Genomic DNA, 18762 nt, shown 5'->3' with positions numbered 1-18762 from the left:
AAATCCAACCTGGACCAGTGAGAGCTGGCTGACTGCAGTCTAAGCTGGATAGAAAATGTCTGATGCTGATTACGGTATGTAAATGGGATCACTTATGCTATCAGCACGTCCTGATGTAGTCAAAACAATATTCATGGTCACACCACCAGCATCAGCTTCACCTGCAGAAAGATACAGTTTAAACTCCAAGCTGGTGCAACTCCCATTGACCAGTTTATAGCATGTCTTGGCAGTGCTTTGTTTTGTTTATGCTGATCGAGCATCTAGTTCAAGCTGATTGATTATAGGTTGACCTGCTTACGCACCTTTCAATTCACATCCATTGCCAATGTCAATGTGTCCTATATGCAACAAAGCAATATATATATAATAAGTTAGGCTGGAGAGGTCAGGGTGGTGGATGGATGCGTAGCGTTTCTGACTTTTATGCAGGAGTGTTTCGTGTCACACCTCAGACCTGCAGTTCTTGCGACAGGGCTAGGGTTGATATTTGGGAATTTGATATATCTGGAAATCAAGCCTTGAGCTGGAATTCTTGACTAACACTACGTCATATTCAAACAAAAACCCATCAAAATGGATGTCTGAAAAAGCCAGAGAATGCTGTCAAAGCTGGGAAATCGAGGTGTAGTGTAGAGGCGTAGCTGCCATTCACAGAAATTGGGGATATAATTCATTTTAAAGAAATTCTAATTGAACGTAATCCAGGGTGTTGTAGACTCGATTAATATCGACATTTTTGTGAGTTGGACCAGCACATAAGCATCAAACCTCTGCTTGGATTATCAACAATAGGTTTACACAGTCGTAGACCTGCAACCCATCATAAACTGGTTTCAGAGCATGGTTTGGAGGAAAAGGAAGTTTAATTTTCCAGTTATTGCGACATAGATGTTATGGAGCCAAAAACAATACTGATTAGTGTCAACATTGATCAATTCAACTTCAACAGATGGATTTGTTCAGTCTCTTGCAGTGAGACAATGAAGTAGAGGCTACAATCCAGAACTGTTGGTTTGGCTAGTAGATCCAAGAGTTTGAAGGCTAATTAGCCAAAAAACTGCAGAAGTGTATAATACTTGGAGACAGAATTATACAACGTACATAAATCATGACAGCAATCATTTTGACATTTGTTGCAATTATCACTAGCTTTTTCAAAGTAATCTACCACTTTCTTGTATTTGACTGGCCAACACACAGGGTTCGCTGGATGACATGGATCACATTACGTGGTGCTTAAATTTGAGCCAGCTTCAACTTTTTGCGTTTTCCTTTAATCAGAGCACTCTGTTAGCATCTCTGCTGTGTAAATGCAGTGGCCTCATTGAAATGAAGGAGGAGCTTGCATTTCTTCCACACAGTGCAAATGTCTGACTAAACATGGCCTTAGGGAACAGTTTTCTGTTTGCTTTCCAAGTTTGTCTCAGTCATTAGGGTTGGGTATCGCCAGTGATTTTCCAAATTGATTTGATTCCAATTCACAAGTTGCCAATTTGTTTCCGTTTCTGATTCGATATTGATTAGATTAGGGACATTTAATTTACAATACCAATTTAGCTTGGATATAAAATAAATTCTCAGAGAACTTATGCTGTAAATTGTACAAGCAAGAAGCATTTGTTTTTTTAATAATGCACAAGGTTAATGTTTGCAAGAATTGACCGCCAAAATCTGTCTGTTGTGGGTTATACAGCACATCCATGGTGGAAAAGGCAAGGGTTTTATTAATGGGTGAGGCTATTTGCACCCCTGGTACAATTAGCAGTGTATGCTATTTGCACCCCTGGTACAATTAGCAGTATGCTATTTGTACCCTGGTGCAATTAGAAGTGTATGCTATTTGCACCCCTGGTACAATTAGAAGTGTATGCTATTTGCACCCCTGGTACAAATATCAATGTATGCTATTTGCACCCCTGTGCATTTACAGTACCTTGGCATATATTTACACACAGTTATCCATACTACTCATGTATTACACCTTTTTGGAATATTATCGCCCTGACATTCTTACCCTAACCATAACCATCCCACTCCTCTTGCCTAAACCTAACCAACCCAACCAGAGCAGGCATATTAATGAGTCTTCCCCTACCACCCTGCAAAAAAAAAAAAAAAATACGCGTTCGCGGGTCCTGACTTGCGCAATTGCATGCAAATTATCCAATCCAAATTTAAAAAAATAAGATCACCACACAGGGGAATCGAACTCCAAACGCCCATACCAAAGGCAAGCGCACTAACCACTCACCTAGCAATTCTTTTGGGAACTAGAACAACTTTTTACCACTTGGTTTCTTCAAGCCTCGGTTGCTAGGTAACCATACTGTATACAAAAAATAGGTACTAACTAACAAGCTAACGGTTGTATGCTTTCACTGAAGACAGAAAGCGCAACTGTAGTATCCATTTTCCGCTAGAAATTCAATTGTTATAAACTTTAGAGACAAAACTTCCCTAATATGCCAGTTTCTGCGGTCATGGAAGATGAACTTCCGCCATGATTTCGGTGCACGCGAGCAACGTTTTTTTGTTGTTACGTCACAGGGTGTAAATAGCTCAGCTGTGTGGCCGAGGCTATTCGTACCAGGGGTGCAAATAGACACTCCGTTTATTAATAGATATCAGACCATTAGAACAAAGATAGATTTTTTTAATTGGAGAATCGATTATTTAACCCAGCCCTACCAGTCATTGTCAGTGGCACGTGGCTTCAAAGTGTCACCTGCCTTTTTTTTCTGTGGTTTTTTATTGGCTGCAGTCCAGAGTGTCCGTGTCCATGTAAACCAGTTATTGATTGCTCAGGGAAAAGAAATCACCAAAAGCAGCATAGTGATATTGTATGCATGTTGTGTGGTTATGTCCAGAGCAGCCCTTCCTACTACTGTACCATCTGTGGGAAGCAAAGTGTTTGAAAAAGCAGGTGTGATGGGACAGATTGTCAAGTCTCCCTGGATTGAACAGCAGCACACGGAGCGTTGTGTGTGGCTGTCAGAGAGCCAACAGGAAACCTTTAAACAGACCTTTCGTTATCCACTGATGAACAGAGGCTGTATTTGTAATTAGAGAAACAAAATGTTAATGCATTCTATGAAGTTAAATGGCACTCGGAGCATCACGTTGCCCTGGCAGGAATCTCCAGAGTCTGACTTCACTAATCTCACAAGGCAACACAAGCACACTGATTACTGTTAGCATGTCCTCACTGCAGAATGTCTTCCATGCAGTTGGGGAGCCTGACATCGTGTTCATGGTAGCAGATTTTTATTTGGGAGTGGGGGGCGTATTTTGTTTTGACATATGACATGTGTCTGGCCAACCAGTGCTTGCTGGTGGATTTATTTCAGGTGTGTTAATGCCAAAAACACTGCTGATACAAAAATATAACGTGTAACACTGAGTAAATTGCTTGTCAATGTAATGTACACAGACAGACACAGAATAGCTTATATTGTCCCTATTTGGTTCATATCAATAACCACAAAAACAAATTTTGTTAAGGAATGATTGACACATTGTTGTTACTGAACATGCATTTTATGTTCTTTCAGATGTTTACAAGTTTTCAATAAGATAAGATAAGATATACTTTATTGTCCCCGAAGGGAAATTTATTTTGGACTCTGCCCGTCCCGCAGCTTTACAAGGACAACACAAATCACAGAAAATAAGCATCTTTCAACACATACTCTCATGCAGCACAAAACATGCTCTCATATACATTATTATGTACATTATTATTATCACAGGTACCTATATAGTAAGCACATTAACTCCTCCTTTCATTGGCAGTTTCTAATTGAATAACCCTGTACGTATTGCACAAAATGACACAGTGCACTGAAATAATGCACAACCCAAATAAACTACGTATTGTACAACTAACATATTGCACAACCCCAATAGCATACGTATTGCACAATGTGGTTTTTTCAAATTTTCTTTCGACCCAACATCTTGACGTGGGTCTGGCTTGTCAGGCAGGGATCAAAAACCAGAAGACGAGCCAGGGTCATAAAACTCACTGGAAGCACGCAGGGAAAACAGGCTGGAATGCTGACCCAAACGGTACAAGACCAACTGAATGAAAACTGTCACACAATCTCACCACGACTGTGGTACGATCTATGAATAAACATTTTATTATCATCCATTTCCAAAAGTGATGAGTTGAAACCATTAAAGCTGTTGCATGGACTGTAGTTTTGTGAAACAAAAATGCTTGAATCAGACTCTTTACAAAATTGCAATTGACTTTTATTTTCCGAGCCTGTGGAGGGCTCGATAGAAGCCTGCAGGTTGTCTGTGTCAGCATTTTCAGAGCGGAAAGTGATTTGTAAAAGAAATGAAATGCATCAGTGTATTGACATTTTTGACTAAAATCTTTTATGTCATATTCATGTGATGTTCTTCTGGAACAAATAGAGACAGTGTATAAATACTTGGACAGTGATTTTAAAAGGGACAAGCAGATAAACTCTGTAATAAAATCTAGCTTATTAACGCAGCATTTCATTATTATTTTAAGCGAAAATAGGAAATTTCGATAAATTGCTGCACTTTAAAAAACAGCCACCATGGAATGCCAATAATTCTTAACCGGTCTGCAAATCCGCGCTCATATAAACAGGTAAAAAAAAAAAGACAAAAGCTGATTTTAATGGATTGAAGATGACACTTTGTTGGTTTGTTACCATATTCCCTAATTTAAACTAGACACTAAGAACAACCTTTTGAATCCCGCTGATGCGGACCGTTAAACTAAGAAAAGTGGATTTGGACCATGCTAACACGGATTGTTAAAATAGGGCAGTTTAATGATATTGCATAAGGGAAGTATATAAATTGTTACCTCTCAGTATTATTATATTAAAAAAAAAAAAAAAAAAAAAAAACGCATTATTCATATTAGAACAGTTTAACAAACAACACAACAAAAAAAAAAAAAGGAGAGATGTCAGAGTGAGGGGGCTGCCCATTAAAGGCGCCCCAAGCAGTTGGGGGTTCGGTACCTTGCTCAAGGTGAACTTGGACCTCTCCAGCTACCAGTCCACACTCTGTACTTGGTCCACCCGTAGAGTTGAACCAGCAACCTTCCAATTCCGAAGCCAAGTCCCTACGGACTGAGCTTTACCCCTTTACTTCAACCACCTCTTATGCTCAAGGTCAAGCCCTTTTTATCTTTTTACGTCGCTTTGGATCAGGGTCACACACGACATCTTCCTTTTCCCTGCTCATCTTTTAACAGCATCGGATGGCGAGCGCATAACGGCGCATTCTGGACCGTACTGGACTCACTGCTCCCTGCTCCCTGTGTGTTATAGAACTGATTTTAAGTAAACTGATTTTTATTGTTTACGTACAAATCTCTAAATGGGCTAGCTCCAACCTACCTCTCTGACCTTTTACAACCTTACGCCCCTCCAAGGTCACTCAGGTCAGCTGACCAGTTGCTCCTTGTGGTCCCAAGATCAAGGCTGAAGCACGGGTGAGATCGTACCTTAACAGTTGGAGCCCCCAAACTCTGTAATGAGTTGCCTCTACACGTTAAGGCGGATTTATGGTTGTGCGGACGCACGACGCAGAGCCTGCATCTTAGCCTACGTAAGTGGCCTACACCGCTGTGAGGTTTATACTTGCGCACTAGTGTGTGCATCGTTCTAGTGTATCTCTTTAAGAGAAAAGCAGAGTCGGTGCGTGTGCGTGGGGAGTGTGTGGTATAGGGAGCGAGAGAGTGACGAGGATTAGCTTCGGAGCGAGTACCGACTCCAGCGGCGAAGACAGAGAAACAAAGTGTCTCCCCTGTTCTTTCTGACCACGGTTGGAAATCTGGAGCAGGAAAAGTTAACCCTCTCCTTGATTTCATGTAGTTTATGGAGAAGGAGAACCAGGAAATGAATAGGGGGAAATGCAAGGCTACCAAACCCAGGCAAGAGGACCAATCAGAGTTGTTGTGCTCTGCGTTGCCGCGACGTGTAGTTACATTTCTGGAAAGCTGCACGTCAGGCTACGCATACCTACGCCGTAGGTACCTACGTACTTACACACCTACGGCGTAGATTCAACACAGAACCACAAAACCTTGACTTAGACTGGCCCCTACACTGCCTGTTTTTAAATCCCGTCTGAATCACTCAAGCTAAAAAATACAGAGCAGAAGAGCTTGATAAAAATGAGGTAAATAGATTATTCCTCTTTTATTGCTAGTCATCTCATATTTAGGAACTCATAATGTATAGATTTGCAGAGTGGAACAGACTTTCAATCTCTCCTCTCCTTAGAACACTGAATCATGCTCAATTACAAAAGCAGCATCCAGCATTGAACAGAGTTGAGCACATAATGCTTCAGATCACTCCCCTGATAAGTACTGTGGTTAAATCTGGTTTTTGAACTCATTTCTCACTCTGGCATTTAGCTACACTAGTACAGTGCCCGTTCAAAATGTGCCTGTCTGGAACGGGCTGCTGCTTGACCTGTGGTATTGCTGCTTGTAGCTGTACCCCAAAGCACTTAATGTGCAACCACACTATACAGCCTAATACTGCCTTATACTACTTCTAGTTTGATGGAACACATTGTACTACTAAATTACAGACTGATCTCATAAAGTGGCGCATGTATGACACGCCAATTCGTCTGCCATTTTGGCGTGTTATCAAGACACATACTCACTTTTTAGCGTGTTTATCAACGCAATTCGCACACAACGCCATTGACCTACATTACAAGTGAATTTTCGCCGTAGCGAGTAGTATAAATGGACGTAAGTCCACACAGGGAGGTTGGTTGGGGTGGTGGATGGGTGAAACACAGGACTTTCACCCAGGAGAGCTGGGCTTGTGTTCCGCGTGTGGCGATTTTCAGCATTTTTTTATATATTTTTTTTAAGCCTTTCCCAATGTTTCTTTCCTAAACCCAACCGTTTATTGTTTATTACCACGTGGTGTGTATGTTTACATCTGCTGTATAAAGCGTAGACATACACGTGGATAGCTCAAAATGCGTACAGATATCACGCCATTTGGCTTTAGGAAAGTGCCGTGTATGTTTACACAAAGTCATGATGCCATGTTGCCAAATTTACCTGACAGAGAACATTGGTAAAAATGTAGAGTAGTCACAGACCTTTCAGAATTCAAAATCAGTATACCCTAAAGGTGAGGCCTATTTCCAAGGACCATATTTTTTTTATGGTGGAGTAAACCCAACAGCAACTTCCGGGTCTGAAAAGTGAAGCCAATGCTGAAGTGCCTTAAAACTGCATTCTATCTAATATCCAGCAAGGGGCGACTTCACTGGCTCCAATAAGAAGTCTGTTTCTGTAGAGGTCTGTGGGAAAATGAGCCTACTTCTCACTTGATTTATTGTATTACCTCAGTAAACATTTTTTTAAACAAAGTCTTCTTTGATTTGTTTGGTGGAAGTTTGGTGTATAGCCTGACCGATACTGGATTTTTAAGGCTGATATCTAAAATATATGGTATATCGGCACAGAGTACGTTTTTTAACATAAACAATCTTAGAGATCCAGATCCCTTCGATTTTCTTATTTTTCAAAATGCGTACTAAGCCGGAAATTTTAAATTGTAATTAAAGCTGCGAGCAGCGATGGACGGGCCCTCGCGCCTCTGCGCGCGTCGGGGTTACCGGTGGACGCTGCTCCTTGCGACCGTGCATTTGCGCGGCACTCGGACGCCGCAAACCGTCACCAATGAAAAGGGAACTCCCCGCCGAGTTCAACGATACCTCACACAAGACTCTACGTCATACGGTTCATTAGCTGTGAAAGGGGGCGTGGCTAAAGCATAGGGGGCGGGTCCAACCATCACCAATTAAAATGAAGCCTCTGCTGAGATGAATGATACCTCACACAAGACTCTACCTTAAATGGGTCAGCATGTATAAAAGGGGGGGTGGCTTAAACATAGGGGGCGGGCCAAACCATCACCAATGAAGAAGGAAGTCTCTGCTGAGTTCAATGATACCTCACACCAGGGTATACCTTAAACGGTTGAAACGTTATGAAAGGGGCGTGGCTTAAGCCTAGGGGGCGGGCCAAACCATCACCAATGAATAAGGCAGTCTTTGCTGAGTTCAATGACACCTCACACAATACTCTACCTTAAACGGTTCAAATGTTATGAAAGGGGGCGTGGCCTGAGTAAGTGGGCGTGGTCATATTATAGGGGGCGGCTCAGTATCACATGTAGACCACACATTCTGAGTTTCATGCAAATCGGATGATGTTTGTCATATAAGGCAGATTTGCTGTTGCCAGCGGGGGGCGCTATGACCAAAAGTCAATTTTGGCCTGTAGGTGTCCTCAGGCCTGGACCCTTGTCCATCGTGAGAAATTTCGGGCAGATACGACAACGTACACTGAAGTTACAACAACTTCTTTGTTCATCGCTAAACACTCAAAATGGCCGCCACGCCACGCCCACACCGTCTGACGAAATGTTTTTCTTTTAACAACTTTTCATCGTTAAGGTGTTGGGATGGTACAGACCAAGTTTGAAGTCCATCGGATGAAATCTCTAGGAGGAGTTCGTTAAAGTATAGCACCTTGACTTTTAGGCCTACTTCCTGTTGCCACTAGGGGGCGCTATGACTTTAAGTAAATATCGGCCTTTATTTGTCCTCAGGGTTGGACTCTTATGAATCCTGAAAAGTTTCGAGGTAATCGGACAACGTACACTCGAGTTACACCCACTTCCTGTTTCGGTGGCGAAACGCACAAAATGGCCGCCCCGCCACGGCCACGCCCTATGACGAAAAGTTTTTCTTTTAACAACTTTTCATCTTTAACATTTTAAGATGGCACAGACCGAGTTTGAAGTCCATCGGATGAAATCTCTAGGAGGAGTTCGTTAAAGTACGACATGTGGAAATGGCCAAAATCGCACTAATTTCGAACTTTGAGATCAAAATGGCGGACTTCCTGTTGGGTTTAGGGTATGGCTGTAATGACGTTTTTTGTACATCTTGACATGTTACATATGTGTACCAAGTTTCGTGAGTCTACGTTAAACGCACTGCAGGGGCTCAATTTTCTTAACTTTCTAGGGGGCGCTAGCGAGCCATTTTTGTGCGCCTATTCCCGAAACCCTTAAAATACGTAAATTTTCACCAGACTTGATGCAACCGCCAAATTTGGTGAGTTTTTGAATATATTAAGCCCCTCAAAAAGCCAATTCATTTGACGGGAAAATAATAGAAGAAAGAAAGAATAATTCCTTCAGTTTCAATAGGGCCTTCGCCGCTGTCGGCGCTCGGGCCCTAAAAATAAACTTGCCATGCTCTCTGGTGGACAAACTCTGTAATTAAGACACTTTCTAAATAACCTCAGATCTAGTTTGGCATTTCTGTTACTTATTGGCTGCTTATAAACTAGGTACTGATATCTGCAAAAAGATAATTTCAGCGTGGCTGATTTATCAGTCTAGCTCTAGTTTGGTTATCTATTTTTATTCAGGAATGAGGTGATTATTTTGAATGATAATGTTATTGACCTTTATATATTTGCATGCAATATTAACTCATTAAGGTAGTAATGTCCAAAAAAAGCTCTATGAATCATTATCTTTATTCTCTGAGCCCACTAGATGGCGCTCTCTGTTCAACAAGGGTTTAAAGCACACTGACTTGCCATTCCTTCAGTCTTTTTATTTAATCCAATAGCGCCATCTTGTAGTCAACTAATACAACCTAAAGGTTCATGAAGCTTCATCTGGATAGCCAAGCTTTCAAAAGACACAGTTTAAAGGTCCCATGACATGGTACTCTTTGGATGCTTTTATATAGGCCTTAGTGGTCCCCTAATACTGTATCTGAAGTCTCTTTTATATAGGCCTTAGTGGTCCCCTAATACTGTATCTGAAGTCTCTTTTATATAGACCTTAGTGGTCCCCTAATACTGTATCTGAAGTCTCTTTTATATAGGCCTTAGTGGTCCCCTAATACTGTATCTGAAGTCTCTTTTATATAGACCTTAGTGGTCCCCTAATACTGTATCTGAAGTCTCTTTTATATAGACCTTAGTGGTCCCCTGATACTGTATCTGAAGTCTCTTTTATATAGACCTTAGTGGTCCCCTGATACTGTATCTGAAGTCTCTTTTATATAGACCTTAGTGGTCCCCTAATACTGTATCTGAAGTCTCTTTTATATAGACCTTAGTGGTCCCCTAATACTGTATCTGAAGTCTCTTTTATATAGACCTTAGTGGTCCCCTAATACTGTGTCTGAAGTCTCTTTCCCGAAATTCAGCCTGGGTGCAGAATTACAGCCACTAGAGCTAATCCCACAATGAGCTTTCCTTTGTATGTGCCATTTCTGAGAGAGGGGGGGCAAGGTGGAGGGTGAGGGTGTGGCCTTGACCAACTGCCACTTTGCTCGTTTGAAAGCCATGATGTCTCTCTCTTTGTCATGGGTGGGCCAAATTCTCTGGGTGGGCAAAGCAGAGAAAAGGGAGGTAACCTTTCCCCTTATGACCTCATAAGGAGAAGATTCCAGATCGGCCCATCTGAGCTTTCATTTTCTCAAAGGCAGAGCAGGATACCCAGGGCTCGGTTTACACCTATCACCATTTCTAGCCACTGGGGGACCATAGGCAGGCTGGGGGAACTCATATTAATGTTAAAAAACCTCATAAAGTGAAATGTTCATGCCATTGGACCTTTAACTAATTATTTTCAACCTGAAACATTTTACACAGCATTATACATAAAACAAAAATACATAAAAACTGCATTATACATATTATATTTTATATCAACCAATGAAATCTTGTCTGCAAGTTTAATATTGACCAATGGAGTAGGTGGGGTTAACCCTTTAAGCAGAATGGAGACTGATCATTTTCTCAGGCTTTCTCAGTCAGTTCTGGGGTTTACACAAAGTAACTTTCCACTTACAAATTTACTTGTCAGAGTTTCGCGTGGAGTAGTCTCTCATTATATGAACAATGGGCTTATTTTACGAGATCGTAGAGATGTTTTGGAGAAGAGTGTGTGTGTGTGTGTTCTTGAAATGCAGTCAAACGTTTTCTACAAGCAGCCCGCCCCTAAAGGGGGTGTTCCTAGAGGAGAAGAGCGATGCATTCATTGCGTCCTGCACCACAGCTGACTCAAGACACTCTAACCAATTTCTTGAAGTTCAGGGATCAGTTCACTTCCAGTGTTATTGGATTTCGGCCTGACACATTGTGTTTCTGAATCTATGATTCCAGACGGTTATTAACAGCCAGCTCACGTCACTAATCACAGACGCCAAGCGGCTCTTTGTAACTGAACGACGGGAAAGGAATTACATCCAGTTTCCTCTACCAGGTGGCCGCTCACTTTCAGGGGGAACTACAGCTTGTTTGATGTGTCTTTTGACCCTGTGAAATTGCAGGAGTTCATTCTGCTGAAATGATAAATCTTTATGAGAAACATGAGCTGGCAGGCTTTTGAAAATGTGCTCTGTGATGTTATGTTGAAATGGATACCCCCTGTCAAAGCGGCCACAGCAGAGGCAAAGAGTATTGAACAGGGTACTGCTGTGGTAAAAACTTTCCTCCCTTACCTATTAAGCTTATTCATAACTGCCATGGCCCTACGACTCAATTAATCCCCTTACACTTGATTGCGATGTTGATGTAAACCATTTTATCCATATGGGTCATCAGCTGCTACACTGCAACATTCGCTGCCAACAGTAAAAGGGACCAACACACACACACACACACACACACACACACACACACACACACAGTCCCACCTACCTGCGTCAATCACATCATTTTGATTTGTTGTTTTCACCGGATGTGCACGGTAGTTATTTGTCATGGGCTTACAGAATTGTCATTTTACATGAGAAAACATGACTTAAATGCAAAATAAAACTATGTTTAGACTATTTTCAATCCTTAATCAAAAATAAGTATGATTTATTTACATATATAATGTAAAATATTTCATAATTTTCATCAGAGGGGGTACAATTATATAATACATATTAAATGAATATCATTTGGACAGGCATGGCCCCCCCATGCCAATCATATTTACCTTTTACAAAGTCTAACTGATCCCTCAATTGTTATTAACACTTTACCAAGCAGCATGGTGGCCCAATGGTTAGCACCGTGGCCTCACAGCAAGAAGGTTCCGGGCCTTTCTGTGTGGAGTTTGTATGTTCTCCCCATGTTTGCGTGGGTTTCCTCCTGGTGCCCCGGTTTCCCCCACCATCAGAAAACATGTACTCGTTTCTCCAGATCAAGGCACTGGCTCAGATCTGGAGCTCTGTAAATGTTTGCCCACTGCAGCCCACTGCTCCCTTCAGGGATGGGTTGTATGTATGTGTATGTGACAATAAAGTGCTTTTACCTATTAACATTAATTACCCAATACTCAGTAGTCAGTTACTGTTAATGTCACAGTACTTCATTGTTAACCACTAATAACCTAAAATCAAATCATCAATAACCATTTACAACATAGAAAATGATGACATGCTTTGACTGTCACCACAGTTACTTATTATCGGTTCAGTCCATATGAATATGACTTTGTAATTATTGTGTGTCAGTCTAAACGTGACGACTTTACATTTAATCTGGATAAAACATGCATTGAATGCACATATTTCAGATAATAAAGTCTACTTCCATGGTGACCAAATAGGCATTAGTTTGTTTTGTAAATGTTTTGTATTCTGCCCTTTTTGTTGAGATTTTATCTTGCATTTGTGGTTAAGACACAAGGTAGAAAATAATTGTAGTTCCTATCTTGATCTCCGCCTCTCACATTCCAAGTTAATGGAAGTAATTATAGCTCATTTATTTTGTAAGCTCTGGATATTTAATTGTCAGGAAAATATGTGCCCATACTGTGCCTCTTTTATTCTTTGCTTTTGAGCTCTGTTCTTGTAAGAAAAACTCTGTGACTCCAAACTCTTTTCCTGCTGGATTTGACAACTTACATGCTGCTCCATTTGTGGAGCAAAGGTTTTTAAAAAAAAAGCCATTAAAGCCCACTGTGTAAACTGAAAAAAATATAAGTTTTGGGAGTTCATAAGTTTGTGCGAGTTTCAGCTATCGTTATATCGTATGTCAGACAGAAATGTGTGGTGATCTGGATGTGGAACAAGATCTTGAATTGGGAGATTTTGCATGGACATCTCTAGACTTTTTGAGTTGAAATCTTGATTTACTTCATTAAAACAGGTTGCAGTGTAATAATATGTATGCTCCTTATGTATATGGAAAGATGGTCTGTTGCTGTTTGGTACAAACCGACATTGCGGTCGTAGTTTCTCATGAAAAATAAACACATTTGCTAAACCTACATATTGCATCAGCCATAGTAACAGTAAGGCCTTATTTTTATCGGATGATTATTAAAGAGTTTGGGAGAAGAGACCAATTTCTGTTTAAGTTCTTTTTAGTTAACTTTCTCTTGTTGATTTACGACTGCGATGGTATATTTTGTGTGTCCCGGAAATTATGTTTACACGTTATTTGTATATTTGTCTGAGAAGAAGTCATTGCTGGCTCTATTATGTTCACTGGCAACATTTTTCCAGTCCATAAGGGTGGCTGACATGGCCCAAAAATAATATCACAATATTTCAGGGTATTTTTGCGATATTGATATCTTGATATCAATGATATCAAACAAGCCAGAGCAGTTGCCAAATTAATGGACAGTTTCAACCTTTATTAACAAAGTACTACTAAGGTCGTCACGGTAACGGTACTCGATAACATGCCAAGAAAGACTCCTAGGCACTCAAAATGTATTATTGAGGTGCAGCTGAATTCACTAAGAGTTTACGAGGCACACCTGAATGCACCATAAGTTAACAATGTGCACCTGAATGTACCATGAAGTCCCGTCGGTGCCCATACTCTTTACCATTCGTTGTTTGTCATACAAAATGTCGTCACACTGGTGACACTTAAGGGAAGCAGTAGGATTTTCCTGCTCTGTTGTTGCGGTCCGACATACAGCACGAGGTCATGTTTGAATTGGAGAAAGATTTCACTTATATACTGTATGTTGTGAAGTGTGACGAGCTTTCAGGTGCCCCTGGTTCCAGAAGTATGAGTTCCACTCATTTTCTCCATAAGTGTTATGTGACTCACAGTAGGAGCTCCTTAAGTCTTGAATGGACATTAGTACATTACGTTATATTGGTTTAGACAGGCGTCTGTCTGCACTTTATTTTAGTTTTTATGTTTTACCTTGTGATTTTAATTGTGCTTGTTTAATATAAGTGTCTCATATAGCACTTTGTGATTTTTATCTGTGAAAATCCCTCTATAAATACATTTTACTTACTTATTTGAACACGTTAGCAAATATCAGCATTTTTGACAAAAAGTCAAAAGTACAAGCCCGTGGACATAGAAATGCAATGTGAGACATTAATCACGACTCCCAAGCTGCATTTTCGTTAGAAACACACAATCACAAAGCTCAACATTTGTTTTTGCTCTGCTAATTTTGGCACTGTGGGTTAATTTTGAGTTAATCGGTAACTAGGACGCAGTGTTTTGTTCCCAACATTTTAAATTTACAACAGCTCTGATTCACACCTCTGACTGGCTTCGTCTTCATAGCACTGGGGACCGAGACTTATAGATATTGCAGTATTTAGAGCTGTGAGAGTCCCTTGTCCCGTACGTTACATTGAGGATCATGAAAAGAAAAAAAAATGGGAATTCAGAGTGGGGAAAAAAACTTCCAGAAACTCCCACGTTGCAACTCTATTAAGTTGCCAAACATAACCATAGAACAATTTGGCTTTAGTTGCCACAAGCAGATGTTGTGTCACATTGACAGCACTCCAGTTCCATTGACCAGTGGGGGCCAATCATATTTCAGGGGGGGGTGCCACCCTGGGCCCCCCCCCTCTAGACCCGCCCCTGCTATGAAGAGGCTGTGTTGTGTGTCCTGTTATTGACCTTGTTGTCAAAGGCCTTTTGGTGCTAATGGCTCTAAATGCCCCGTTTGACCCATTAAACACTGACTGTTTCCAAGCAAGCAAACAAACCCCCCCCCCCCTCCTCTGCGCTCCCCTCTGCTGACGCCAGGTAAAGCATGGAGGAGGAGTCTGTCTCACCTGCGCTGCATGGGTCAAACCCTCAATACAGCTTCCCACCGGAGCAGAGCCCTCCTCTCAGCCTCCAGCTGAAACCCAACACCTGTGACATCATGCACGTAGACATTGGCTGCTGGCTGGCTGACTGGCTGGCTGGCTGACTGGCTGGCTGGCTGGCTGGCCGGCCCCGCTCACAGCGCCGCGGGCTGTTCACTGCTCTTCACTCCCAGGAGAGATCAGCAGCTCTGACCCGCGCTACCCTTCGAACGGAGCTGATCTGTGTTCAGATCAATCACGCTGCTGCAGAGCTCTGAAGCCTCTACCTGAGCGGCTGCACACCTCCCCCAGGCTCAGCGCTCCGTCAGCTTGCAGGGGGGGATTGTTTTACAGGCTTTGTAGGGGAATTGCTCAGTTATACCTCTGTGGAACAGCACTAATTCTCAGGATACTCTTGTTTTCTCCATGGAGCTTGACAGGTAAGCGCTCGCCTTTCAGCAACTTGTGAAGTTTTCATGCTGAACGTGGCCACCTGATCATGTGCCTTGTGAGACTTTTTATTTTTTTATAACTTTGTGGCTCTGAAGTATCAATTTAAAGCCTCTCTGAATATCATGATGTCAAAGGTTTAATTGTAGGATTCATGGATTGCACTGAACAACAAAAGTGAGTTATTGGCTACAGATGAGGGTCTGTGCACTCACACAGACACACATGCACACTCACACATAATAGCAAGCTAAGGAGACAGAGAGAAAAGAATGGACAAACAAGACAAAGTGCATCGAAGACTTCAATTTGCCTGCAGGAGTGGAACTTTGAGTCCAGTGTGATTCCGTGCAGAAACGGAAAGCGTTCTACTTGCTGTCCATCTTTGATGCTTTTAACCTCCTGCACGTTTCACCCAGTTCAACTTATACAGATATTCATTAACAAAGCCTTGCAGTTAAAAGTTATGAAATTCATCTTATTTGTTGAGAAATTTTCTAAATAAGAGCTTCAGGGAAAATTGACAAATCCACAAATGCTTAGATCCAAAATCAAGATGATGAAGTATTATGGAACTCTACGAGATACACAATTTCATGACAACTAACTAACTTTTCTAAGTGTGAAAAATTAAAACTTCAAGCAATATATATATATATATATATATATATATATATATATATATATATATATATATATATATATATATATATATATACATATATTATCACTGATGCATTGATCAACTAGGAACTGCAGCTGTCATATCAAGTAGTAGTGGAGTACAAGTGTGGTACCTCAAAAGTGGAAGTACAGTACTTGAGTTAATGTATGTTCTCGGCCAGTGTTACTACATTACTTTCCATCACTGCAAGTCTTTTGTTTGTTTACAGTAAAAAAAAATTGTCCTAAAAGTTTAGTTTTTTTTTTTATAACTGAGAAAAATTTAAGTTTGAAGCCAAAGAGGGTTTCCTAGGAGGAAATGTGTCCTATAACAGAGTGTTTTACAGACATTTTAGAATGTCATAGTTTATTTTTTACTTTCAAACTGAATGGAAGAAATTCAAAAGAAAGAAAGAAATTGAATCTTAGCTACCGAAATCTCCACTAAAAACAGTTGTCATATTTCGAAACTCACGCAAGGACACATCAGTTCTGATTATATTTTACTTATTCAGTTCAACAAACAGAAGAAGAAGTTAAAAGTAGGCCAACAGCGCCGTACAGGTCAGCTTCCCTGCAGTGATGTGTTCCGGTGACAAATCACTGAACAAGTTGTCTGAAGTCATAGGCGTAACTTTGAGTTCAACCTTTTGGGGTTTGGGGGCGAGGGGGGTGGGTTAGGATCGTAGTGGGTTGAGATCTCCACCTTTGAGCAAAATAGAAATGTTGAGCACATCAAACGAATTTTTCTGCAACAATTTTTGCCTTTTCTGCATCAAGTTATGGTGCAAATGTCTTTATTTATGTAAAGGAAATGATAATTTGGGGGGTTGCACTGGCCAGTTTTGCAACCCCCCCCCACATTGTCTGAAGTTGTTGAGCAGAGAGCTGGCCGGTCTTTGGGGAGTGCTAACATTTCAGGCAGCTGGGCTTATGTCTTTCAACCACTCTATTATCAGCAGCTAATCCCACGGTCCTCTGCAGCCGCTAAATTGTTAGTTTAGAGAAGCCACCATTTTATCAAACATGTCACTATATCTCCTTTCACCATGTGTCCTTTCGTATCGAAGGAATTCACCTGCTCCAAAATACTGGTTACTGTTAATAATTAACATGAGGCAATACTTGTATTGTAATTATTTGATGTCATGTGATGGACATGGATAGTTTTTCAATTGTCCCCCCTCCCCCCCTAAAGAACTGTATGATGATTTGTGTTTGTGGTGCTCTAGTAAATCCTAACACCAAACAGAAATCCAGCTGTGTTGACTTGATTGTTACTTCTGCAAGGCTGTTTCATTATAGTTGCTATTTTTGTGATTGATAGATACAGTGTATATTTATTTGTCCCATGAGGGATATTTGTCTTCACAGTATGTTTCATGTACATACACGGACAAAAACACCAACAGATGACATAAGTACAGGTATACAGACATGTAGAAACAACCACATTTACAACAACGACACCGGTACTATACAAAGTCGCGAGATAGTTTGTTCAGCAGTGCTATGGCAGAAGCGACAATGTAATATTAACACAGTTATGTGAAGTTACAATTCTGACTATATGAGTATAAATATTCTAATGGGGACACACTTTTAAAAAACACATCAACTTCTCACGTTTTGACTTTCTAACAAGATTAAACTGGTACCCAGGCCAACTGATCTGGGCAGAAATGTGATAACATTAGTCTTAAGACCCGAACAGATGCATATTTTCTGGCTACAAAACACTTTTTTTTGCTTCTTTTCTTTATAATAATAATAATTTGTCAAATGTGTGACTAAATGTGGGAAAGGAGACACATTTCCCATCATGTGTGTCATCGTATATATCTTTTCTGATTGATATTGCTGTGGACAGAATGATACTTCCCTGCACTCTGAAGAAGTTGACCAACAAACCCTGTTCCTTGCCAGATTAGTGGTTCTGATGCAGCTTTACTTTCCTATTGTTTTGGTAGTTCAGATCAAAGTAAAAATGGGAATGGAAAACGTTTTGGAAAATTATGTTAAGGAGTGTGCATGCTCCAACCGAGTTTGGGCTGTTATGGTAGTTATCGCTGTGATGGCTTGCAGGCGCTGGGACGGGTTCTTTTAACATTTCAACACTCGTGTTCTCTGGTACTATACTGCAGTCTCTAACTGGAGTGATGCTGCGCACTGTCAAGCCACAGCTACGCATGGCAGATCCGCTTGTTACATTTTAATGTTGTAAAATAACCACGGACCCCCGTGCTTATGTGCACATCAAACATGTCTTTTAAATGTATTATTCTACACAGTTTCTTATGCACATCAACAGGCGTGTCGACGCCTGAAAGTAGGGGGACAAAAAGTCTAGTTGTTCCCCCTTGTTCCAGCGCCAGTAGCCCTCAGTGGTAGCGCTTTAAAGAAACCAAGAGAAAGCATGGGACATGAGCGCGTGGAGCGGTGGAACCTCCCTCTCCCGCTAGGTTTGTGCGGGCCAGCGTCAGCTGTTGGAATAGGTCCTCACCTCATCACTGCTTT

At 41.1% G+C, this 18762-nt stretch overlaps 1 protein-coding gene across 21 annotated transcripts in view; it reads left to right on the top strand.

The window, feature by feature from the left end:
• Positions 1 to 18762, top strand: part of ptprfa (protein tyrosine phosphatase receptor type Fa) — a 412601-nt gene that overhangs the window by 61488 nt on the left and 332351 nt on the right. For 14 of the 21 annotated variants that reach the window (XM_039811015.1, XM_039811010.1, XM_039811017.1 and 11 more), the window contains exon 1: positions 15265 to 15572. The exons of 1 other annotated variant lie outside the window; for it this stretch is intronic. The gene's annotated coding sequence lies outside the window, so the exon portion shown is untranslated. Of the gene's footprint in view, positions 1 to 15263; positions 15573 to 18762 lie in introns of those variants that run through there. 6 more of the 21 variants (XM_039811014.1, XM_039810999.1, XM_039811005.1 and 3 more) reach the window with 1 other exon arrangement.

Source organism: Perca fluviatilis, chromosome 9 (genome assembly GCF_010015445.1).
Source record: "Perca fluviatilis chromosome 9, GENO_Pfluv_1.0, whole genome shotgun sequence".
In the NCBI taxonomy this organism is placed as follows: Eukaryota; Metazoa; Chordata; class Actinopteri; order Perciformes; family Percidae; genus Perca; species Perca fluviatilis.
This window is presented reverse-complemented; position numbering and strand designations above follow the sequence as displayed.